The sequence below is a fragment of the Hemicordylus capensis genome, chromosome 2 (assembly GCF_027244095.1).
Source record: "Hemicordylus capensis ecotype Gifberg chromosome 2, rHemCap1.1.pri, whole genome shotgun sequence".
Taxonomy (NCBI): domain Eukaryota; kingdom Metazoa; phylum Chordata; class Lepidosauria; order Squamata; family Cordylidae; genus Hemicordylus; species Hemicordylus capensis.
This window is the reverse complement of record NC_069658.1, coordinates 145,588,020-145,613,767: the sequence shown is the minus strand read 5'-3', so window position 1 is coordinate 145,613,767 and position 25,748 is coordinate 145,588,020. Positions and strand designations below refer to the sequence as shown.

At 44.9% G+C, this 25,748-nt stretch overlaps 1 protein-coding gene across 8 annotated transcripts in view; it reads left to right on the top strand.

The window, feature by feature from the left end:
- The window catches only part of PAX5 (paired box 5), a 316,792-nt gene that overhangs the window by 174,154 nt on the left and 116,890 nt on the right, over positions 1–25,748 (top strand). The window contains exon 10 of one of the 8 annotated variants that reach the window (XR_008316358.1): positions 12,630–12,691. The exons of the other annotated variants lie outside the window; for them this stretch is intronic. The gene's annotated coding sequence lies outside the window, so the exon portion shown is untranslated. The remainder of the gene's footprint in view (positions 1–12,629; positions 12,692–25,748) is intronic. 8 annotated transcript variants of the gene reach the window in all.

The window sequence follows — 25,748 nt, the reverse complement described above, 5'->3', positions numbered from 1 at the left end:
CCACGGTTCATAAGCGTGCTCTCCATTTGCAAGCCAATGACATGTGCCCAGCTCATTACTGCTGTAGTCAGCATTTCCTGAGCAGCCCCTGATTGTTACTAATTACCTGCAGATGCATTTTCTCTGCTCTGGCTGTGCTGACTTCAGCTTGGTCGCTATCACTTTGAGAGGACAAAGTGGCACTGAAATTGACACCTTTGCTCGCCTCTCCAATAAGACACAGAGGGCAGATTGACAAATCCACAGGCAACTCTGACTGCAGCTGGTTGCAGAGTCACTTTGCATTAGCAATACTTGGAAATGACTGGAGGAGAGTGCTGAGTGACCTAGCAAAAGGACTGAATTGAAAATATTTCATTTCTCTAGGACTGGATGTGAACTGTACATTACACAGTTCTAAATAGCATAAAAGAAAACATTCAAACCCGTCTTAGGGTATATTTTTTTTACAGAAAAGTGTTCAGACAAAAGAACCAGACCCTGTAGCTTTTGGGGAGCATATGAAGATTTGGGGGGGGGGAAATGCTATTCTTATAACTGGCTGTGTTGTGTTCAGCAACCTGCTCAGATGTGTGGCTGAATCAGTGTATAGTGATATGCAGCAGAATCCCATGATACAGCTTTCCCAGGACAGTATCAACTCAGGGTGCAGAGTGAAAATGTTAAGTTTTATTTGTAATAAATTAGAGGTGCGCACCTTCTAAAACCAGAAGTGGCATGACCAGTGATAACATTAGAGTAGAATCAAAATCTTATGACCCTTATTTGGCTACAGCAGTGTAGATGTTTCTAATCTGAGGAATACCAGGAACTCTGAGGTTTGAACAAGGAGTCTCATGGTATTCATCTGGATCCCAGACTAATGAGCTTATTTGGGACGGTGTGTGGATATAAGCCTCAAATTACACTTCTGAGGAATAGAAGAAGACACAGATGGGAATAGAAGTGTTCAACGTTGGTTCCTATGACTGGCAGACAATATAAAACCTTTGGGTTTGCATTGCTTGGTCAACAGACCTTCTGCCTGCTGTACTTCAGGCACCAGCAACTGACCCCAGGGAACCTGGATGACAGAGCAGTGGGTACATACTGGAAGTATGTATTTCCAAGACTACGGATACGAGTATGGCTGTCAAAAGTCCCAGCCTGGCCCTAACTGAGAACATTCCGGCTCCCTATGGCAAGCTTTTTGCTCAATACAAATATCTAAAGGCATGGAGAAAGACAACACTGTCTTGAGGTCTCCCACTACTCAAGGCAATGCCAAGAAGCTGCTGGCTCCACCCCTGGTTCTGGCCCCACCCCTGGTTATGGCCACACCCCTGAGGCAAATGCCAGTGTCAGGGGGCAGGACCAGCACCACCTCCCTCACCTGCACTGCCCTTCTACAGCTCCTGGCTGTAGTTCAGCAGCAGATGCTTGTTCATATTATCTTCTCCATTTCAGGAGCAAAGCACAGTGCACAAGTCTGTTGGTGAAAGGTGCCAGGGGAAGAGAGCATGAGAGAAAGCAATCCAGTGATGCCACACAGTGTCTAGATAGGCTGTCAGGCAGTGCTGGGGAGGAGTCAACTATCCTGGTGCATATCGGTACTGATGATACTGGGAAATGCAGTCGGGAGATCCTGGAAGCCAAATTTAGGCTGCTAGGTAGCATACTGAAGTCCCATGGTAGTGTTCTGTGAAGACTCCCATGGTAGTGTTCTGTGAAGTGCTACCTGTTCCATGCAAGACAAGCGGAGCTGAGGGGTCTCAATGTGTGGATGAGGTGGTGGTGCCAGGAGGAGGGGTTTAGATTTGTTAATCACTGGGAGACATTTTGGGGCAAGCAAAGCCTGTACAAAAGGGATGGACTCCACATGAATCAAGGTTAAACCAGACTGCTGGTGCTTAAAATAAAGGCCATAGTGCACCTTTGAAAATGGTGCCTGGGAGGTTGTGACAGGAGCTGGGTAGTATCTGGGTGGATCTGCAAGCAGAATCCCCTATGGTGTGAGGGTGCAAACCTTTCAGATAAACAAGAAGGGGACCGAGTAACCAGGAATGGAGCAGACAGAAGCACATGACAGCTGGTGAAATGACAGTAAAGGAGATAGCACACAGCAATGCCAGGTAAGAGACTTGGTGTATAGGCTCGAAGCCTTTGAGCCAAGATGGGCCAGCTGGAGTGCTCGGTTGCTAATGGTGGAAACTTGGTGGAAAGATGAGAAATAGTGGGACACTGTTATTTCTGCACACAAACTCTACAGAAAGGACAGGGAGGAGTGGATTGGGGATGAAGTAGCATTGTATATTAAAGAAGGGATAGAATCCAACAAGCGAGAAAACTTAGGAGGACCAGAGTCCTCCACAGAATAATTATGGATCAAAATATGAGGACTGAAAGGAAATGTATTACTACGGATGTGGTATTGGCCTCTGGATGAAAACGCTGAGAGTGACCTGGAGTTGGAGAAGCAAATCAGACAGGTATCAAAGAGAGACAGAGTTGTAATTTTGCATGGTCATGCAAATGGCCTGTGTGCAAGTGCGGAGGTCCCAAAAATGGCCTCCACGCCTGTGCAGAGGCCCAAAATGGGCCGGAGTAGGCCTGAACTGGGCCCAAACTGGGCCAGCGCTGGTCCAGGAGACTCAGGGGGAGGCTGGCAGGGATTGGGGGAGCCACTGCCACCACTGGCGGTGTGATTTCTATTCACTCCCCTGAGTCCCATCAGCTAATTCTGAACCAGTTTGAATATGAACCAAACTGGGGGGGGGGCATGGAAGGGCTAAAACTAAATCAGTCTGGTAAGGTTTGAATCCAGTTCAAATTTGAACCAAACCGGGAAATCTGGTTTTGTGCACACCCCTAGTCAATATGCATGTGGATAAAGTATACTTTGGTTGACAAAGTATACTTCGACTTCCAAAAAGCTTTGACAAAGTTCCCCACCAAAGGCTCTTGAGTAAACTTAGCAGTCATGGGATAAGGGGACAGGTTAATGTGTGGACTGCTAACTTGTTGAAGGACAGGAAACATAGGGTAGGAATAAATGGACAGTTTACACAATGGAGGAAAGTAAGGAGTGGGGTCCCCTAGGGATCTGTACTGGGACTGGTGTTGTTTGTTCATAAAACATCTAGACGTTGGGGTAAGCAGTGAGGTGGCCAAATTTTCAGATGACATTAAACTATTTAGGGTAGTGAAATCCACAACAGATTGTGAGGAGCTCTAAAAGGATCTCTCCAATTGGCTGAGTGGGCAACAAAATGGCAGATGTGGTTCAATGTTAGCAAGTGTAAAGTGATGCATATTGGGGCAAAACCCCCCAACTTCACATAAATACTGATGGAGTCTGAGCTGTTGGTGACTGTCTAGGAGAGAGATTTTGGGGGTGTGGTGGACAGCTCATTGAAAGTGTTGACTCAGTGTGTGGCAGCTGTTAAAAAGGCAAATTCCATGTCAGGGATCATTAGGAAGGGGTTTGAAAATAAAAATGCTACTATTATAATGCCCTTATACAAATCTATGGTGCAGCCACATTTGGAGTACTGCATATAGTTCTAGTCACTGTATCTTAAGAAGGACATTGTAGAACTGGAAAAGGTGCAGAAGAGGGCCACAAAGATGATCAGGGGCATGGCAAGAGATCTTCCTTATGAGGCAAGGCTACAGAATCTGGGGCTTTTTAGTTTGGAAAAGAGGCAGCTACAGGGAGATAGGGATGTACACGAACCGGTTCTCAGGCCATGTTGGAGGCAAGCAAACCGGTTCGCTTGGTCTGGTGGTCCGACGGACTGTCGCCGGGTGTGTGTGTTGCTTTAAGGGCATTGGGGGGGGGGTTGTACTTACCCCTCCTGCCGCTATCCCCCCTCTCTGGCGTTCCATTTTCAAGTAAAAACTTCGGGGCGGCAGCTGTCCTCCCTGACGCCTCTGCCCCCTTGTTGTCTGCTAACAGCAGAAGAAACTTCCGCGCATGCGCTCACCGCTGCCACGCACGTCGGCAGGCGCATGCTTGGAAGTTACTTCCGCTTTTAGAGACAAGGGGGCAGGGGTGGCAGGGCTGACCGCTGCTGCCCCGAAGATTTTACTTGAAAATGGAGCACTGGAGGGGGAAAAGCGGCAGGAGGGGTAAGTACAACCCCCCCACTCTCTCTCAGCGCTAGAACCAGGGGTCATCCTATGAAACTGAAGGCTAGGAAATTTAGGACCAACAAGAGGAAGTACTTTTTCAAACAGAACAAAATTATTCTATGGAATTCTCTGCCACAGGATGTGGTGATGGCCACTAGCTTGGATGGCTTTAAAAGGGGCTTAAACAAATTCATGGAGGACAGGTCTATCAATGGCTACTAGTCTGGTGGCTATTGGCCACTTCCAGCCTCAGAGACACGATGTCTCTAAATACCAGTTGCATGGCAGCAACAGCAAGAGAGAGGACATTTGTGGGCCACTGAGTGAAACAGGATGCTGGGCTAGATAGGCCTTGGGCCTGATTCAGCAGGGCTGTTCTTATGTAGTGAAGCAGCAGCAATGATCAGAGGCCATTGCTCTGTGCTAGGAGATCTGTTGTTGCCTCTCTCGCCACTGTTTCTACTGCTGAACTGCAGTTTAAAACTCCAGCATGCCCAGAAGGATAGCTCTGGGAGATGGGGAACGGCAGTGCAGGTGATGCCTTTACACTGGCATTGGCGTCGGGGGCTGGGTTAGGATGTAAGGTAGGGAAAAGCAGAAAGGGACGATGGTGGTTATGAGGAGTTGGGGAGCTGCAGCAGTAGGCAGGCAGGCAGGTGTGGCGATGCCTGTGGGGGGTGAGGGTGAGGCAGGATGGCACAAGTGCTGCTGTAGGCCATTGCCTCACCTTGCTTCATGGGCTGAACTACTCCTTGGGAACAAAATACTAGCAGAAAGCTGGGAGCAGAGTTTCCTTGGAAAATGTCATGTAAAACTTTGAGGAGGAGGAATTCCTGAACATCAGTCATGTTTGATTGCCTTCTGCGGGCTTTGTGAGGAGGACCCAGGTGCTGCCATATTTCCTTTCCCACAACTTCAGGTTAAACTGAAGAAAAGTGAAGGCACTGAAGCTGGCAAAAATGTGCTAGCTGCTTCATATAGCAACATGTGCTCTGTTAATTAATTCTACCTCCATGACTTTTGTAAGGATTTCTGAGATAATGTACATGGAGGGCTTTGAATACTGCAATGTGATATATGATTATTATGATTATATTCATTTCATGGATCCCCTCCGCCCCCAAAAAATTCTTTATAAACAGTGATGTTGCTTCCCAGTTTTCTGCTAAGGAGTCTTGTTTTAGTGATAAATTATACATTTAAGTTAGAAGATCAATATTCACATTTGAGTTCTAGACAGACACTCAGGTGAATGCTATCCACCTCTAGTGATCTGAAACCTACATGGCAGAAGAAAATAATACTTTCTTTCTATATGCAAGCATTCATGAGTAATGCAAATAACATTTCTCTGAATAACCATAATAAATTACTTTGCAATTTGTGTATTAATATGATACATGGGAGGTAAATGTAAACAATTCATATGTCTCTTTGTGACTAGTGAAGTGGAAATCATGTCTAAAAGAAGAAAATGCAGGCAATTCAAGAAGGCAAGCAAAAAAGGAATATGCAGTCCAAATTGTTAAATATATATTCAAGATAAAGCAATACAATTATTAGCCTACTATCCAGTAGGCTTATGAGATAACCCAGCATTCTCTGTGTGTGTGTGTGTGTCTGTGTGTGTGTCAATCCTTGTGCTGGGGTGCAAGAGATCTAATGTGGACCTCTATTTGCACCAGATTTAGTCCAGATGTAGAGACAGTGAAAGGAAAGTTGGCTGATTAGTTCTTACTAGAACAACTTCTTTAAATATGTCAGAAGCAGGAAGCCACCCTGAGAAGCCACAGAGATGTTAAATGACAAAGGTGTTTCAGAATAGGGAAAGAAGACAGGGGAACTGAAGAGAAGTTAAATAAATTATTTGCATTGTCTTTATTGTAGAAGATGCTGGAGGTGTACTTAAATCCTTGTTTTCTGGTAGTATATTTGAAGCCTGGTGTTGGACTGAAAACTACTTGGGTTGTACTGGTGGATGATGTTCAGCAGGGAATAGACTGGGAGAGCATGACTGTGTTGATTCTTTTGGGTCTCTTGGCAGCTTTTGGTACTGTTGCTGATGGTGTCCTCCTAGCTGCTTAATAGGATTGGGGATTGGAGGTATCATGTTGCTGTGGTTCCATTCCTACTTGTCATGAAAGATGCATAAAAAGATTCTCAGGTTTATGGGTGTGCATGGACTCTCAGTGGTGGTTCCATCCAAATTTGGACTGAACTGCCACTTCCTGAACTGATTTGGTTGAACTGAATGGTGGGGCCAGTCAAACCAACAAACTGGCTTGAGCTGGCTCAAAGAAGTTTGCAATTAAACCACTTGAACCAGCCTGGTTCATGGCGGACTGGCTTGATTGCGAACTAGTCCGTGCATACCCCTACTCAGGGGAATCGTTTCTAGCCCATGAGAGCTGCCCTGCAGAGGGCCACAAAGTTTGTTTCAATCCACAAGGTTTGTTCTAATATCTACCTGCAACTTCTGCGAGAGGTTGTGCAAGGTTTTTGAGTCAGGTGTCATAAATCTCTGTCTAACTTTCCTCTTGTCCAAGCGAGGACCTTGAGTGGGTGCCCGGGCCCTGAAAGTCCAGATGGGTTTAATGAGGATGAATAAACTCAAACTCAGTTCAGAAAAGAAACTGAGGCTGTTCACATGAGCAGCCCTACCAGGGTAGGGCTGCTCATGTGAAGCACTGGGATTGGGGCTGATCCCAGTGTTGCCTCCCTGGGTAGCCCAAGTGTTTTACTCGGTCTTTTACAGGCCTGGGGTTATGTGTCTGCTTGGGCTGCAGGTAACCTGGGCAGACACAGAGCTTGGTGTATATAGCCCCCCGGCTTGAGGGGAAATCCCTCAATGCACTGCACTCCTCGTGTGATGCATTAATGGATATCTAGAGGCTGGGCTTCATTTTCCCAGCATCCAGAGAGATCTGTGCTGCTTAGAGCAGCATGGATCACGTGGGCACGTATGCTGCGCACTGCACAGCAGATCGATGATTGTTCAGGGGGGAAGTAGGTTCACCCTCCCCGCCCCAGAAAGGGTCATGTGAATGACCTCGGAGTAGGACAGCCTGTCCTACATAGGTCACATGCCTCCTGTTGGAGCAGGTTTTCAGCTTAGGGGCACTTCAGGACTTGATTTTGTTTCTTGATGTACAGGTAGTCATATGAGCAAGAATATATATTTTTCAGCTATGCTTGGAATACCAGCTGCATTCTTCCTTTGAGATAAGGATCTGGTCATTGCAATACATGTTGTGGTAATGTCAGGACTGTGTATGCAGCTTCCTTTGAAAAGTGTATAGAAACTTAAGTTGGTCCAAAATGTAGTGGCTAGGCTCCTCATAGCTGCAGAAAACATTACAGTTCTTTTTAGAAATTTGCTTTGAGGTCAATTGAAAAGACCTATATAAGATTTCTTTTGTTCACTGATGGTGAAAGGTGTAGATCTCAGTGGTTCTCTGTGGTGGTTCCTGCTCTTTGGAGCTGCCTTCAAGGCAAGTAAAATTAATGGGCTCATTGCAAGCTGCTGAAGGCTGGTCAAAGCCAATGATGCATTTTGTCTTTCTGCAAAAGTGCAAAATGATGCACATTGGGACAAGAAATTCTAACTCCACAAATACATCAGTGAGGTCTGGATGTAACTATCCAGGAAAGAAATCACAGTGGAAAGCTCAATGACAGCATCTGGTTAATGTGCTAAGGCAGTGGGAGGAAAAGAAGTGGCAAAGTTGGTGTTAGACAATATTAGGAGAGATTGATAATAAAACAGCAAGTATAATTAAAGCTATTACATAAATCTATGGTGAGGCCACATTTAGAATATTGTGCATAGTTCTAGTTACCTCATCTTAAAAGGAATCATATAAATGATAAAATGTACAGAAAATTGATTAAAGAAAAGCTGCAGGGTTTAGGCTTTTGTAGTTTAGGGGAAAATACTAGTAAGGGGAAATATAGTAAGGGGAGGAGAGCTAGTCTTGTGGAAGCAAACATGACTTGCCCCCTTAGTTAAGCAGAGTCTGCCTTGGTTGCATTTGAATGGGAGACTGCATGTAAGCACTGTAAGATATTCCCCTTAGGTTATGGGGCCGCTCTGGGAAGAGCATCTAGGTTCCAAATTCCCTCTCTGGCATCTCCATGATAGGGCTGAGAGAGATTCTTACCTGCAACCTTGGAGAAGCTGCTGCAAGTCTGTGTAGACAATACTGAGCTAGATGGACCAATGGTCTGACTCAGTATATGGCACTTCCTATGACAAAGTGTTATGAATTATGGGAGGAGAGCTGGTCTTGTGGTAGCAAGCATGAATTGTCCCCTTTGCTAAGCAGGGTCTGCCCTGGTTGCATTTGAATGGGAGACTACATGTGAGCACTGTAAGATATTCCCCTCAGGGGATGGGGCAGCTCTGGGAAGAGCATCTGCTTGCTTGCATGCAGAAGGTTCCAAGTTCTCTCCCTGGCATCTCCAAGATAGAGAAACACCTGCCTGCAACCTCGGAGAAGCTGCTGTCAGTCTGTGTAGACAATACTGAGCTAGATGGACCAATGTTCTGACTTGGTATAAGGCAGCTTCCGATGTTCCTATGTCTGATTACTCTTTATATCTTGCTCATAATACTAGAACTTGGCGGAAGGGAGCAGCTTTTACTCAATAACACTGGTTTGAAGTAGAATAATAGAATTTTAGGGGCCTTTCAGGTCTCCTAATCCAACCCAGTACAACCAACTTCTGCAACTTCCCTGACAGATGGCTGCCCAGTCTGTCTGAAGTAGGTTAAGAACAGACTTCTTTACACAGTCTCTAATTTAGGTTGTAGAATGCATTGCTGCAAGATGTGGTGATGGCTATTAGTTTAGATTGCTTTAAAAAGCATTAGACAAACTCATGTAGGGCTGTCCTATTAGTAGCTATATTAGCCAGTGTAGCTAAAATGGAATCTCCAGATTCAGAGTCAGCATACTTTCAACTGTGGGGTAAAAGAAAATTGCTACTACCATCCTAGTAGAATAGCAAGTTTGGAGTGGGCCCTGGGACAAGGAGTGAAGATGGTCCTTCCTCCAACCCTTCTCTGTCCCTCATTCCTGCCATGACTTGCTGCAGAAGAACTGTACGGATATGTTTAAAAGAAAACATTCTTGGCACATTATTTTTCTTGCTCCTCTGCAACTATCACACACACCAGGTAAGCAGACCATTTCATACACACTTGTGCATGCACATTCCCCAGGCTCAGAAACATGTTTTGACACATACCTAATACAATCACATATTAATACAGCATCAACGATGATTCTATCTTTCTTATTTGCCCCCTCCCCCACACAATCTCTATCTCTCACACACACACTCCAGTCAAAAATTTCCACATGAAACTGAGTCTCAGATTTCACCCTATAATTTAGGGGTAAACTGAACCCAGTTGCTAAGAAATGTTTGGGGGAATGGAAGAGAGAAAAGGTATATTAGAGTTTTGCCCTGTTCATTTTAACCATGTCAGGATTCAAAAAGGATCCCTAAGCTGGTTTAATTGAAGAGCTTTTCAGCTCTGTCTCAACTTCAAGAGGCAAGGAGGAGGGGAGGAGTGCCAGGCAGTATCTATAAGATCTTGTGTAGTATTTACTCAAAATAAAACTCCAGGCAGACACAGGGGCTATTCACACGATTGAAGAAAATCGGGCTAGCCTCCGTTAGCCCGATTTTCTTCAATCGTAAGAACCACCGGGCTCGCAGCCGAGCCCGGTGGTTCTTGAGTGGCTAATCCACTCAATTAGCCCGTCCCTTAGCCCGGGTTTGCGGAGCGAGTGCTCCGCAAACCCGGCTACTCACGAGGAGACCTCCCAGAGGGGAGGCGAAAAGCCACCTCCCGGCTTCAGGGGTCTTGCCAGCATGCCCTCCGTGCTCGCGCAGGGCATGCTGGAGCTTGCGGGGTCCAATTGGCCCCTGCTCCCCCCAGCTCCCACCGGCTCCATCTTAGAGCCAGCAATTGTGTGGGTGGCCGATCGGGCCGCCCAGGGCTCCCTCCCCACTCATGAGTGGGGAGAGCAGGCTTAGCCCGCTCTTCCCGCTCTTCCCGCTCACCGTCCCAAACCGGGTCTCACGGATCGTGAGACCCGGTCCACAGAACTCTTAACAAAGCATTTTCATTCAACAACAAACGGACTAAGTAAAGCTAGCAGATACAACAGCCTGGCAGATTCAGCGTACTTCAGTGCAGAGTGAAACCTAACTGCAGATCCACTAAACTCTTCCTCCTCTTGTGATTTGCTGCCTGATGCTCAGCAACCTTTCTCCTTGTTGTTGAGCCTGTCTGTCAGGCTGAGGGAGTGATGGGCAGAACTAGGGCACTAGCCAAACAGTCAGAAGGAGGAAGGAATGCTGTCTGATACTCTTCCCCGTCTCTTCCTGAGAGGACACCTTTTGCTTGAAGCAGAGATGAGCCCTTCAATCAGGAGCCGGCAGTGTGTCAGCGATGTGGGGAGGCAGGAGAGTGAGAGCAAAGAGCAAGCTGTTTCCTAATGTACGGCCCCTTCCTCCCTTATGGCCTAGGGACATAACCAGAAGTGCACCTAGGTAATTTTGGAGTCTGGACCTAAAGGCTTTTGGAGGCTCCCCACCCACCCACACAGTAATTTTAACACAGTAATTTTTTAATGGAAGCACACTACCCAGGACAGACTAATATGGATTTGAGGACCCCAAGGGTGTGTGGAGGCCCTGGACTTCAGCCCAGAAGTCCAGGGGTAAGAGTGCCTCTGGACATAACATTTGTCCACCCTTGTTCAATTATAACTGGTAGAATAGCCGAATGCTTGAATTCTTCCTAGAGATCTCTCCTTGCTGTACCGGTGTTGACAAATGTCATGTATTGTTTGAATGCCAGAATTTTGCCAAAATAATCAGGGAATACTTTTATTTTGTGCAACTGAGATTAAAGTATACCACATTTGAAATAATTTTGATAGACTGATTAAAAAACCAACCCACCTTGAAATTGAAGCTGGAGTACTGTATATACCTCTCACAACATTTGACAGTATCCAGACTGAGACTTGCATGACTGGAACACTTCTGTTCATGCACAGTGAGGACAGGTTATTTCCCCCCAGTCCCCACTTCTTCTGCAGCTCCCTGTGTCCATCAGAAATATGTCCCCGAGAGTCTCTCGGTTGTACGCTGGGCACAGAGAGCTGCAGAGGGAAGGGGAGACTGGTGAAAATCACCGCCTCCCTATGCAAGTGGAAACAGTCTGCTCATGCAAGCCTTTGTCCACATGCTGCCCAATAACAATACTTATAATATTAATATTTATTAAGTACCTTCAGGTATATACATGATGTCATCTGCTAACACTCCTCTCCATTTACCCCATTTTAATCTACCCCTTTACATAACCACCTTGGGATTTCTTTAATGAAAGGCGGTATATAAATTTAACAATAAATAAATTTAACAATAAATAAATATACATCTCTGGCTCTGTATCCTTCTACTCTGGTCTCTTTATTAGTGGTCTTTGCCTTCTGTGTCTGAGGAGTCTTGATGGGCTTCTTGGTCAAAGGGCTAGGCTAGATGTGGAGCTTGGTTCTGATGTCCACTTAATGATCACAATGAAGATTGCCAGCATGTTAAACTATGCACTTAATGTATATTTCCTTACTTCTAAATGCCACAGCAGTCTTTCTAACTGTCTGGAAAGAATACAGCTCTACAGTAAAAAGTAACAGAACTACTGCTATGCAGTGATACTGCCAGGGATTTTATTTTTGCAAATACAGTCCATATCACAGCAGTAAAGGAAACATGATTTCAAAAAGGAAAAATAACATCAACTAGTGTTTTCCTTTAGGCCATCTTATTCCAAAGTATATAAGCAAAGCTAAACAGCAATTCTATGCAGTTTTTGTGATTTTTAACTGCAGACTTTGTTATACAGTATTGAACAGTGATTGTTAAATTGCCTGGAGGTTGTTCTGGGTTGGATGTGGCTGGGAGCAAACAAACAGAAACTTAATCCAGATGAAAGAGACACTCTTCGTCAGTATAAATGGTAATCCTAGTGGTACAATAAATCTGATCTTGGATGGGGGTCACACTTCCCTGAAATACATTTGTAGCTTGTGAGTATTGCTGCACCTAACTCTTTCCCTGGATCCCCAGATGGCAGTGGTGTCCAATAGTACCTTTTACTGGCTTCAGCTGGTACACTAGCTACAATCCTACTAGAAGAAACCACGTCTAACCTCAGTTACCCATGCATTGGTTACATACAGATTAGATTATTGTAATACATTCTATGTAAGGGCTGCCTCTGAAGAAGCTTCAGAAGCTTCAGCTGGTTCAGAATACTGTCATAAGAGTGCTTATGGGTGCTAGCTGCTACCTAACAAGTGTGACACCTATCCTGTGGCAGTTTGCTTCTGGGCCAGATTGAAAGTGCTGGTTTAGACCTTCAAAGCCCTACACAGCTTGGGAATTGTTGGACTGCTTTCACGAATAGTATCCTTCACTCTTATTCACAGGCCCTGCTGTGTGTTGTCTACCACAGATCCAGTTGGCAGGACCAGAGACAGGGCCTTAATAGGTAGGAGTCCCTTTGGAATGCCCTCCTCCCTCCCCGATGAATTTTTAAAAAGCTTGAAAAAACTCCTCTTTTGAGGCCTTGCAAATCTGGTTTTAATCAGTGGGCTAACTTGTGAACCGCCAAACTGATTTGAACCAAATTTGCTACAGCTGTAGGGACACATAGGGATGCCCTAATGGCATGGTGTGTGATGATGTCATCGACCCCAATCCAAGATGGCGGACGCATGAATGTTTGAGATGCAAGTGGGCTAACTTGTGGACTGTCTAACTGATTTGAACCAAATTAGGTACAGTTGCAGTGAGTGACACACAGGGACACCTCAATGGTGTCTGTGATGATGTCATGCACCCCGATTCAAGATGCCGGCAGCATAAACTTTTGAGGTGCAAGTGGGCTAACTTGTAAACTGCTTAACTGATTTGAACCTAATTTGGTACAGCTGTAGGGACACATAGGGACACCCCAATGGCGTAGTTTGTGATGATGTCATCCACCTCAATCTAAGATGGTGGTTGTGTGAACGTCTGAGGCCCAAGCCGGCAAGTTTGTGGACTGTATAACCAATTTGAACCAAACTGGATACAGTTGCAGTGAGTGACACACAGGGACACCTCCATGGCATAGTTTGTGATGATGACACCCACCCCAGTCCAAGATGGTGGAAGCATAAGTGGTAAGGCGTAAGTGGGCTAACTTGTGAACCGCTTAATTGATTTGAACCAAATTTGCTGCAGCTGTAGGGACACATAGGGATAAAACTACAAAACTACCTCAAAGGCGTAGTGATGTCATCTGTGTGTGAACATTTGAGGCACAAGTGGGCTAACTTGTGGACTGTCTAATTCATTTGAACCAAATTAGGTACAGTTGTAGTGAGTGATGCTCAGGGACACCTCAGTGGTGTAGTTTTATTTATTTATTATTTATCACATTTTTATACCACCCAAAACAGGAGTTCTTTGGGCGCTTTACAAGACAAAACCCCCCAATAAAAATATTAACACATTAAAATTTAAAATGTTAAAACTATTAAAACACAATTAAAACAATGTCTAATTAAAAGCCTGGGTGAACAAATGTGTCTTGACTGCCTTTTAAAAAGTTGTAGGAGGTGGGGAGGCTCTTTCAGCAGGAAGTGTGTTCCAAAGCCTCGGGGCAGCAATGGAGAAGGCCCGTCCCCAAGTAGCTACCAGACGAGCCGGTGGCAACTGCAGATGAACCTCTCCAGATTATCTCAATGGCTGGTGTGGTTCATAGCAAAGAACACGTTCTCTTAAATACCCAGGGCCCAAGCTGTTTAGGGTCTTATAGGTTATAACCAAAACCTTGTACTTTGCCCAGAAACTTATCAGCAGCCAGTGTAGATCTTTTAAGATGGGAGTGATATGGTCTCTCTGAGATGACCCAGAGACCAATCTGGCTGCCGCATTCTGGACTAACTGCAGTTTCTGGACTACATACAAAGGCAGCCCCACATAGAGTACATTGCATTCGTCAAGTCTGGAGGTGACCAGCAAATGTACTACTGTTCTGAGGTTATTTATCTTAAGAAATGGACGCAGCTGGCGTATCAGTCGAAGCTGATAGAAGGCACTTCTGGCCACTGCCTCAACCTGGGACACCAGGGAGAGTTCTGTGTCCAGAAGCACCCCCAGACCGTGTACCTGTTTCTTCTGGGGAAGTGTGACCCCATTCAGAATGGGCAGATCAAAATCATCTTCCGAGTTCCGACCCCACACAATAAGTACCTCCGTCTTATCTGGATTCAGCCACAGCCTGTTACTTCTCATCCAGCCCATCACTGCCTCCAGGCAGGCAATTAGGGAGGTTATGCCTTCTCCTGATGATGCTGACATGGAGAAATAGATTTGGGTGGCATCAGCATACTAACACCCTGCACCAAATCTCCTGATGATCTCTCCCGGTGGTTTCATGTAGATGTTAAACAACATCGGTTTTTGAAGAACAGTCCCCGAGGGACACCATCTGGAATCTCCCAGAGAGATAAGAGTGGAACCACTGCAAAGCAGTTCCTCCCACCCCCAACCCCCTCAGACGCTCCAGAAGGATACTATGGTCAATAGTATCGAAAGCTGCCGAGCGGTCCAAAAGGACCAACAGAGTCACACTTCCTCTGTCAGTTCCCAATTGGAGATCATCCATCAGGCCGACCAAGGCAGAGTCCACCCCATAGCCTACCTGAAAGTCAGTCTGAAACAAGTCTAGATAATCAGTTTAATCCAAGACTGCCTGGAGTTGGGAGGCCACCACCCTCTCAGTCACCTTGCCCAGCCATGGAAGGTTGGAGACAGGCCTATAGTTGCTCAACTCTGAGGAATATAAGGCAGGCTTCTTCAGAAGTGGTCTAATAATTGCCTCCTTAAGGCAAGGAGGCATCCTGCCCTCCCTCAGAGAAGCATTTATGATCTCTACTAGGCCTTCTACAACAACCTCCCTGCCAGATAGTATTAGCCATGTCGGGCAAGGGTCAAGAGAACAGGTGGTAGGCTGCATCACTCCAAGCAGCTTCTCTACATCCTCACGAGTCACAAACTGAAACTGATCCAGCCTAACCACATTAGAGGAGTCACTGGACACCTCTGATTCAGACACTGCAGTAATTGTGGGGTCTGAATCCAAATCGGCCCTGAATTTTATCCACAAAAAAATCATTAAACATGTCATAGCGAGTAATAGATGGTTCCAAATTCTGATTCAAGGGACAAGGGGCACTCACTAGCTCTCTCACAACCCTGAACAACTGCGCTGGATGTGAACTTGCGGATGCAATACGGGACAAAAAGAATTGCTTCTTTGCCGCCCGTATAGCCAGAGCATAGGTCTTCAAATGTTCTCTATGTTGTAATCTGTTGGATTCGAGTCAAGTCTTCCTCCACTTGTGCTCCAGTCATCTACCTTGCTGCTTCAGCCCCCGTAGTTCTTCCGTATAACAAGGGGCCAATTTTGAAGTGGGTCGGAGAGGACGCTTAGGTGCGATCATGTTTACTGCCCTGGTGAGCTTGCTGTTCCAGTTCTCCACCAGGGCATCAACAGGATCACCAGCAGAGCCAACACTAAATCCCTCCAAGGCTTCTTGGAACCCTACTGGATCCAATAACCTTCTTGGGTGGACCATTGTGATGATGTCATCCACTCTGATTCAAGATGGCAGAAGCATAAACGTTTGCGGCTCAAGTCAGCTAAGTTGTGAACTGCATAACCTATTTGAATCAAATTTGCTACAGCTGTAGGGACACATACGGACACCTCAACTGCATAGATTATGACGATGTCATCCACCCCAATTCAAGATGGTGGACATGTAAACTTTTGAGGCGCAAGTGCACTAATTTGTGGACAGTCTAACCTATTTGAACCAAATTTGCTACAGCTGTATGGAAACATAGGGATGCCCCAATGGCGTAGTATGTGATGATGTCACCCACCCCAATCCAAAATGGTGGATGTGTGAACTTTTGAGGCACCAGTGCACTGATTTGAGGACTGTCTAACTGATTTGACCCAAATTTGGTACAGTTGTAGTGAGTGACACACAGGGACACCTCAGTGGTGTAGTTTGTAATGATGTCATCCACCCTGATCCAAGATGGCAGACTCATGAACATTTGAGGTGCAAGAGAGCTAACTTGTTGTCATAGAGACAGTGAAAGGAAAGTAGGCTGATGTTCTTACTAGAACCATTTGTTATGTTAATGGCATTTGAAAAGATTGCTTTCCTGTTTCCATCTATCTGGGATTCAAAGGCCCCAATTTTGATGTCTGTTGAAAATGTGGTCCTCTTGTCTGTAACTAAGATTGGGTTATGTTTGTTTAAAAACAGATTTTAGTTCACTTGACATAATACAAAATCATTTTTTGAGAAGCTTGTTGACCAACAACTAATGAAGTGCTGGTGCTCTGTGAGATGTGTTGGAGCTGCAGATAGGTTCCAGACTAATGGAAGGAACTGTTTTGCAGTGGTTCCACTCCTACCTCTTGAGTAGATTCCAGATGGTGTCACTTGAAGACTGTAGTTCTTCAAAATGTGAACTTTTATATGGCATCCCCCAGGGCTCCATACTGTCTCCAATGCTTTTTAACATCCACATGAAACCACTGAGAGAGATCATCACGAGATTTAGTGCAGGATGTAATCAATATGCTGATGACACCCGAATCAATTTCTCCATGTCAACATTATCTGGGGAAGGCATAACCTCCCTTAATGTCTGTCTGAAGGCAGTAATGGGCTGGATTTGGGATAACAAACTGAGACTGAATCCAGATAAGACGTAGGTACTTATTGTGTGGGGTCAGAACTCAGAAGACAATTTTGATCTGCTAGTTCTGGATGGGGTCACACTTCCACAGAAGGAACAGGTATGCAGTCTGGGAGTACCTGGTCTTGTGGTAGCAAGCATGAATTATCCCCTTAGCTAAACAGGGTTTGTCCCGGTTGCTTATGAATGGGGGACTACATGTGAGCAATGTAAAATATTCCCCTCAGGGGATGAAGTCACGCTGAGAAGAGCATCTACGTTCAAAGTCTCCCACCCCACCCCCAGGCATCTCCAAGATAGGACTGAGAGAGATTCCTGCCTGCAGCCTTGGAGAAGCCGCCGCTAGTCTGCATAGAAAATAGTGACCTAGATGGATCAATGGTCTGACTCAGTATATGGCAGCTTCCTATGTACCTGAAACACATTTTTCACCCAAGCTTTTTAACTAGACTGTGTTTAAAATTTGTTTTAAGGTTTTTATTTCTGTTTTAACATGTTTCATGCTGTCATCAACTGTACAGAGACAGACTTTTGGGATAGTGTACAAATATGATAGATAAGTAAAATAAAGCAGCACTGGTACTTGGGGTGTGTGCAAATTTTGAAAATTCCCTCCCATCTATGAAGCCCTCTGTGACACGTGGAAATATGTCCTTCAGGGACACATTCTTGGGTGACATAGAGGATTTCTGGGGGCAGGGGAGATAATTGAAATTCACTCCCCATCCCCATGAGCACCAGTGCTTTGTTAGTCGGGCACTCAGAGCACTGGCACTTCATTAGTTGGAATGTTGGCTACCATGTTTACCTTAGGGTACCTCTGCTTCAGTGCTGGAAGCTGAAGTTGACCTTTCTTCTATTAAAACCAGAATTCACAAGACATTGATTGCATGATGTTTGAATTTAATTCCTATGTCTGATTCTAGGCTTCCCCAATATGTCTATTAGATCAGATAGACCCAAATACCTGGGGGTGGGTGGCAGAGAGGAGATTAGAAGTGTTGTTTATGTATTATGGTCTTGCAGCTGAGATGTCAAGTGTAGCTGAGTTTGAAGGGAATTTTTTTTAAAAAAACAGTCAAAGACAGAGAGCCTATTCCCATGATCACTAGAAAGCGGGCTAAGGGAGCCTAGCCCACTTTCTAGTGATCGTTGGAACCACCGGGCTTGTGGGTGAGCCCAGTGATTCCAAGGCGGCTAGCCTGCCTAATACCCCTCCCCTTAAACGAGGTTAATGGAGTGAGCGCTCTCTTAACCTTGTTTTTGTGTTTGTGTTCTGCCACAGCACGCAGCGACACATGAGTATACCCCTCATTGGGAGGCTACAAGCAGCCTTCCGGTGTTGGGGGTTCCCCAGAATGCTCCATGCACTTGTGCAGGGCATCCTGGGACTTCTGGGGGCCGGGTGGCCCCCGATCCCCGCAGCCCCCACCGGCTCTGTGATGGAGCCAGTAGTCGTGTGGGCAGCTGATCTGGCCACTCAGGGCTGCAGGTCTGATCGTCTGATTGCTGAACCCTCCCAGGCTCTACACACTGCTCGTGTGTAGAGCCTCAGAGTGTTTGATAAGGATTTTCAGATAGATTTGAAGGACTTATCTCACACTACAGTAGATTTAGTAAGATTGATCATATTCTGCACCAGCACTGACAATACCTTATGTTCCACCTGTTAAGAAAGAATTTTTATGAGCTTGCCTTTAGTCTACCTGGATGGCAAATTCTCTAAAATCCTTAGGGACCAGTGTCTTTTTATATGTGATCATGAAGAGTGAAGGATATTTACCACTATTTGTTGCAAGTCCTCTGTACAAAACCTTCATAGGAATGATCCATTTTTGACCAGGCTTTACTTGTCCTGGGACATCAGGTTTTGAAAAAAACATTGCCTCTTTTGTCCATTGAGAACAAATATTACTTATCAAATTTCATTTTTCTCAGTTATTGTGCTGAAAATCAGACAAAAATATGTATAACATAGTGTAGATATAATTGCACTGGATATAATTTGATTTAATTGGTGGTTACGATCTGGCCCATTTTGTTTGTATTTTGTTTTTATATTTCTTTGGCCACAAGGACGGCTATATGTATGCTGATTTTAGTATGGATTTGTTTTGCAATAACTAATGCTTTTAAGCAAATTGAACTGAACTGAACAAGTACAGTTTGTCTGCAAAATGTGACTGAGATTGGAAGGGTAGGTGTTTAGAACTGCTGTTCATCCAATTTGATTTGTTATCCTACACTGCACTGTGAGCAACAGAGAGATTGCTTTAATTAGATTGCCCTATTTCAAAAAGGATATTGTGGCGCTGGAAAAGGTGCAGAAAAGGGCAACCAAAATTATTAAGGGGTTGCAACACCTTACTTATGAATATACGCTAAAGTGTTAGGAGCTTTCTAGTTTAGAAAAAAGGCAATTAAGGGGGACATGACAGAGAGTTATAAAATTATGCAAAGTTTTGAGAATGGATAGAGAGGTGTGCTTCTCTCTCCCTAATGGTTACCCAGGATCATTCAATGAAATTGTCTAGCAGTAGCTGCAGGACAGATGAAACAACATACTTCTTTATAGAACACAGCATTAATTCATAGAATTCACTATAACAAGGTGCGTCTGTGACCACTAGCTTAGATGGCTTCAAAAGGGAGTTACATGGAACAGAGATCTATCAATGGCTATAAGTCACAATGTCATTTGGACTCTCTGGATTCCAAGGCAGTATACCTCTGAATACCGTATGCTGGAGAGCAACAGCAGCAGAGGGCAATGGATTTAATTAATCATTAATCACATTTATATCCCTTCTTCTCTGCCCCCTCGGCAAAAACTCTAGGAATTCCCTGGTCATCTCTCACCTTGGCTACTGAAGCTGGCTCCTTGCTGGTATTCTATTGGCTCATCTTGTTCCCCATACCTCCATCTAGCACTTTACTGCTAAAACCATTCACCTCTCTTGTCACTCTATGCCACCCCCCTCCTTAAATCCCTTCACTGGCTTTCTGTCTGCTTATGGATCCAGCTGAAATTCCTTTTCTTTCCCTCCAGAGCTCTCCATGGTCTTGCTTCTCCCTACTTCCCTGCTCACCTATCCCCGGCACTCCTGCCTGTGACTTTCACTTTTCCAGCTTCACCACCTTCAATGGATCAAAGGTCTCCTGCTTCATCAAATGCCCCTAGCCTTTCTCCCTTGCTGCCTCTTATGCTATTGTATCACATGGGACAGCTGCACAATGCCACCTCTTACTTCCTCCAAATCTCTTCTTAAATCCCACCATTTCTGTCAAACCTTTGGCACAACCCCTTAGTCCCCATTCCCTGCTGCAATTAAGTTCAACTGTGTCACTAAAACATTTGCAAGTTCTTCTCCTGCTTACCCCTGCCTCCATTTCTATCCCCTTCCTCTGCTGTCTCTCTTGAACTGATATAGATCGTAATTTATCAATTCATAAAATTCATAATGTTATAAAGATATAACATTAAAAAGATATAAAACACTCTGAACATGTATACAGGGGTGGTGGTATGATGGAAAATATCAAAGCAGAATATTATTTTCACAGAATAGCTACACTCTTGGTAAAACAACTTCTGCCACTTGCTAGAGTAAATGCTTTCTTCTTCTTTTGCTTCCCTGGCTTTCACAAACAAGGTTCATCCCATATCATCATAACTGCTTTTTCCACTTTATCTCTTTTTCATTCTAGTCATGATGAAAGGAGAAGAAAAAAGTTTAACTAACAGATAGTGCTCTGCTCCCTTCAACCCCTCTGGGATTGATGCCAAAGGAGCCATGAAAGGGCTATTTATCTTTTAGCTAGACCACCTTATTTGACCTGCTTTTTATGACCCATTTTTGGATGATGATCCAAGACAGCTAAATACTTTTTGTGTCAAATTGAAAATGTAATTTGAAAAGTGAAGGAAAGAAAGAAAGGGGGGAAAACAAGAGAAATAATGAGAAATAACCATACATCTGTCTTTGAACAGCAATATGATTTAAATAAATTAAATCATTAAATATGAGTTGAAGTGCCCAATGTTCCAGTTCAGCTCAAATAAATCCGTTATTTTTTGATGTGGGAGGGAAGAAGTTCAGGATGTACAAAGGTTAATTAGATGATGTTCAGAATGTCATAAAATGGTCCAGGGATATCTTTTCACAGAAGTTGTGATGAGAAATTTGCCACAGTGTGTAACAAACAACCCATGGTTTATATTTACATTTCAAGTTTTGTTTACTTTTAATTTTTAGGTATATTAAAGTTCTATCTCTTCCCACCACATCTTGAACTACTATAACAAAACCAATAGTCCTGACTACCATAGTCTTCAAAGTATTTTGGGCTACATGAACCACTGTAGTGATAGGCTTGAGGGAGGACTAGGCCTCAATTAGAGTAACAGCTTGGAGAGTGGGCTTCTCCAGATAATGCCCAGGATAATCAAATCCCTCTGGCCCAATCCAGTGTGAAGGGCAGGGAGGGTTTACTGGACAACAGCATATGTAGGAGTAGGGGAGGTGTGTGTTAGAGTTCAGTTCTTCCCTGGAGGCCTCTGAAGGAGGTCTGATGAGCAACTACTGTAGCAGGGGAGGAGCTACTATTGGGCGAATGGGTTCAAAGAACCTGGGCCACCGCCAGTCAGGGGCCGTGCTTCGCGTCTGATGTCAGATGTGGGGGGTGGGGTAAGCAGGGTCAGATGCGGGGGGGGGGGGTCAGATGCGGTGGGGTAAGCAGGGTCACTGCCATGGCCAGACACAGGCCGCTGGCGGTCAGACTCCACGCCTGTACTGTAGGATAAAGGGAATTGAACAGCCTTGGACTGAAATCCCATATTGCTGGAGAAACATTTTACAGTATACTGTTTTTTAAAATAAAAAAAATTCCCCATATAGTTTGGCTAAAATGCTTGGAAATTACATACTTAAAATAAGATGCAAAAACCAATGTTTTAATTAAGCTGTACATGGATCAAATTATTGGATCCAATAAGATTCTGACTGAATGCAAGTGATTATCTGATATTAACACCACCCTGGATCAAATTGGACAATGCATCACTATTGGGTCACTGCATCATCCCATAGGATATAATAACTCATAAGAAATAATGGTAAATCACCAAAATGTCTATAAAAATATTATTGTAAGTCTGGAGGGGATGGGATGAAATTTCTCAACATGGTAGACCCTTGTTAGGGCTTGATACCACCCTAATTTCATGTAGAAACACTAGGGTTTCCAAGAAGGCGTACCCCTCCTTTTCACATTTCTGCTTTCCTAGGATGCTTGGATCCTTGTTTTGCTAAAATGCTTGGAGTTGGTAAGTCTCTTCTGAGAGTACTTTGTCCCCCAAAGGCTAGGCTCGCTTTTCACATTCTGCTTTGCTTGGATGTTTTAATTCTGCAAGGACTTTGCTCCTCCTGTCACTAGCAAAGGGCAGGGTTTAGCCCGAGACATTATTTCTACGTCCCTCCTCAGTACAATACAAAATTTTGCTGATAGGGGCTGTATTGAATTGGATATTGTTCCGATTTGATGCACAGGCCTAGTCTTAACAGACAGTGTAAACATGATGATCATTTTAAAAATCCGTAAATTTTTATCATTTTAAAAATCCGTATATGAACTGTATGTTTTATTTATTTTAACACTGCGTCAGTAAAATGCTCTCAGGATGGCTGGCAAGCTGATAAATACAAAATTAAATAAAAGCAGAAAAACAATGACATAATTAAAAGAGCAGAGGCAAAAGTACTCAGAGGAGAATAAAACCCAGTTCACCACGTGGTTAAACATGTTGCAGAATGTGAGCTGTCGGTGTGGTTTTCAGAACAAACACCTAGGCGCTTCCAGATTACACCCTGCAATGGGGTCATGACGAATCTCTGAAGTGTGCTTCCACACTTCCTGTGTTGTGACACCACAATACCTATATGAACGGCAGGGTGCCGTTCATATTTCCAATGCCTTGTTTCAAATTTAATTGCTGCAATATAGTGCTATGATGTCGTATATCTGGCATTAAAAAGTTGCTGCTTTTTCAGGTTGTTAGTTTTCGCGAGAATGCTCACCCTGCTGTTTACATTTTGAAAGCGATTTGCCTGAACGGAAGCATTTTGCTGCTGTTGAGAGGCTAATCTGGAAAGTGCCCCATGCAAGGTTTAAGACAACTTTACTTGTGAAACAAACAAAAGAGGCACTAAGAGGTCAGTACAGAACTTGCTGACTCACACACAGGAACACGAAGGAGAATAGAAACTCCTAGCTAGCCCAACCAGTACTGAGGAAGCTACAGTGCCCCCTCTGGCTTCATAGCAGATCACAGGCAAACTATACACAGTAAGTTAGGCTGCAGCTGTTGCATATCCCAACAAAAAAGACCTGGGAAAATGAAAGGATCCTATCTATAATGTCCTCAAAGCCTTCTTCAGGCACAGAAAGGAAGGGTGCTCTCCAGATACGTTGCAGGAAGTATGAAGCCACTCAGTTGGCCAGGCACATGATGAATGTCAGGAACCAAGCTGCTGTTTTTGCCTGGTCAACAGAACTGTACATTTTGAAAAATTAAGGTACTTAAACTTTTCATTACTGTTAACATTGTAAAAAGATTTGGGCAGAGAACTGCTATGATTTGCAAAGTGCTTAATATCACAAAATTACTCCTTTCATAAACAATCAAAACAGCTATTCCTTTTGGGGCAGGTTGAACGATGCCAAAATATCATAATCTTGCTATAATACTGTATTATGTTGATCTGTCAGTGACATACAATTGGGTGTTAATAGATGCCTTTTCCAAGAGCAGCACAATGCCAGATTTACAGCTCCTTCTCACTGTACTTAATAGATAAAAGTGCAGATGCATTTTCCAATAATCTATTTGTCACTCCGAATAGGGCCTGTCATGTTAAAGACTTGGAAAAGAGGCACATAAACTCTCTTCAAACAGCTGCTGGGCTTGAAAGTAGAAGTGTCATGTTAAAGTGTTTTTGTCTCTCCATTAGAAAAGTAGAAGCGCTCAGTGTAGGGTTTTTTCTGCTCTATAGTTTCAGGAGCACTGCTCTTGGGAGTAAATTCATGTCATGGGTGGCCAAACTGCAGCATGGATACCTAAAGTGACTCGGACAGTAGGGATTCTTGATGCTCTTGGGCAGGAGCACAACTTGTGACCCACCAATCCAAACACAGCCCACCAGCCCATATATGACAGCCCAATGAGATTTGTTTAACCTTCTGTTTTTGCTTTCTATTCCCAGGATTGCAAAAATAGGTGAGGTTGTCAAGCACCACAGTACATTGTACCCAGACCCCGGCCCAAGAAGACACAGAGACATTTTTTTTTTAAAAAATGGAAGAAACGGGCCACGCTTTATTAATATTTAACAACAACAGGCATGGCGGCCTGAAACAAGGTGATTAATCACCAACTTAAACAGTGCGGGCACCTAGGCATGGGCTAGGATTCAAAACGTCCTACCCATTGCCAGCAAGGGCGACACACCCTGGCTCAGGAAAGAGGCAGGCAGCTCCTGCCCAATTCCTTCAAAGCCAACCCCCCCTTTTAAAGAGGGGATCTGAACAGCTTCGGATCTTTACTGCCCCGGACCGCACAGCCCAAAGGTTGGTGAAGCCCTGAAGCAGGTTTCTTGGCAATCAAAGTCTTCCCGTGCCGCACAGGCCACAAGGAAGCGATTGACCAATCCACCTTAAAAATTCCCAAGGGTGCTCACCTAAATCTATACCTCCTTACCCCACAGCCCGCACTGTTCATGCCAGCCAGGAAGGTTAGCCATCGCTTGACCTTCCTGCCCCACATTTGCCTAAACTTTCAGCAAGAGCCTCACGGATACTGTGTAAATATAAATCACAACCTTTTTCGGAAAGATGCACCCCGTCAGGGCGAAAGAGCTCGGGGAAGCGAGCAGCCAAATCCGGCTGCCGAACCACAGACCCCCCCAGCTGCCATCACCAGTCTGCCTATCGCAGCTGAAATTTTTCTGCGTGCCCTCTCTAGACTAAGACCAGAGCGAGCACCACGCCAAACTCTGCGTTGGAGCCAATTAATCCAAATCACGTATACACCAGGCATCCACCTGCGCAAAATAGCCAAATCCGATGAGGCTTGCTGAAAGATGGCGAGACCAGGCCGCCGGCCTAGATCATTCTCCCCAAGATGAAGAACAAGAATGTCAGGAGAGGGAAACCTGTCTAAATGATCCCTTAACGCTGGAAGCAACTGATTCCAGAGCATGCCCCTCATGCCCAACCAGTAAACTGAAGCTTTGTGTCCAAAACCCAGCTGGGATCCCCAGCAGGAGGTGCTGGCCCGCTTGAAAGCCCACAAGACCAAGGAATGGCCACACAGCAGGACTCGGACTGGGACCGCCGCCCCACCAGCACCTGTCAAGAAAAAATATAACAAGTCAACAGTGCATAAAACAACCGCCCGCTGTCAGCGCACGTAACGCCTGACCGCCACGGACCTCTATCTTCCAATCCTCTGGACGGCAGACTCATGCAGCCCAATATTCGTAGCGGTGGTGGCTGCACCGATACGAAATGAATGCAACGTCAATCCCTGTAGGGGAACCCCCGCAGCCCTCAGAGCCCTCCTCAAAACCGCCAGGAACTGATACTGCGTAAGAGGAGTCTGATCGCTATGACTAAAAAGACAGCCCCCTGTAAAGGGGGCTAACCCAACGTAATGCCTCAAGGCCGCTACGGGGCACACACTCACCTCCCTGGCCACTACAAGGTGAACTGTCTGG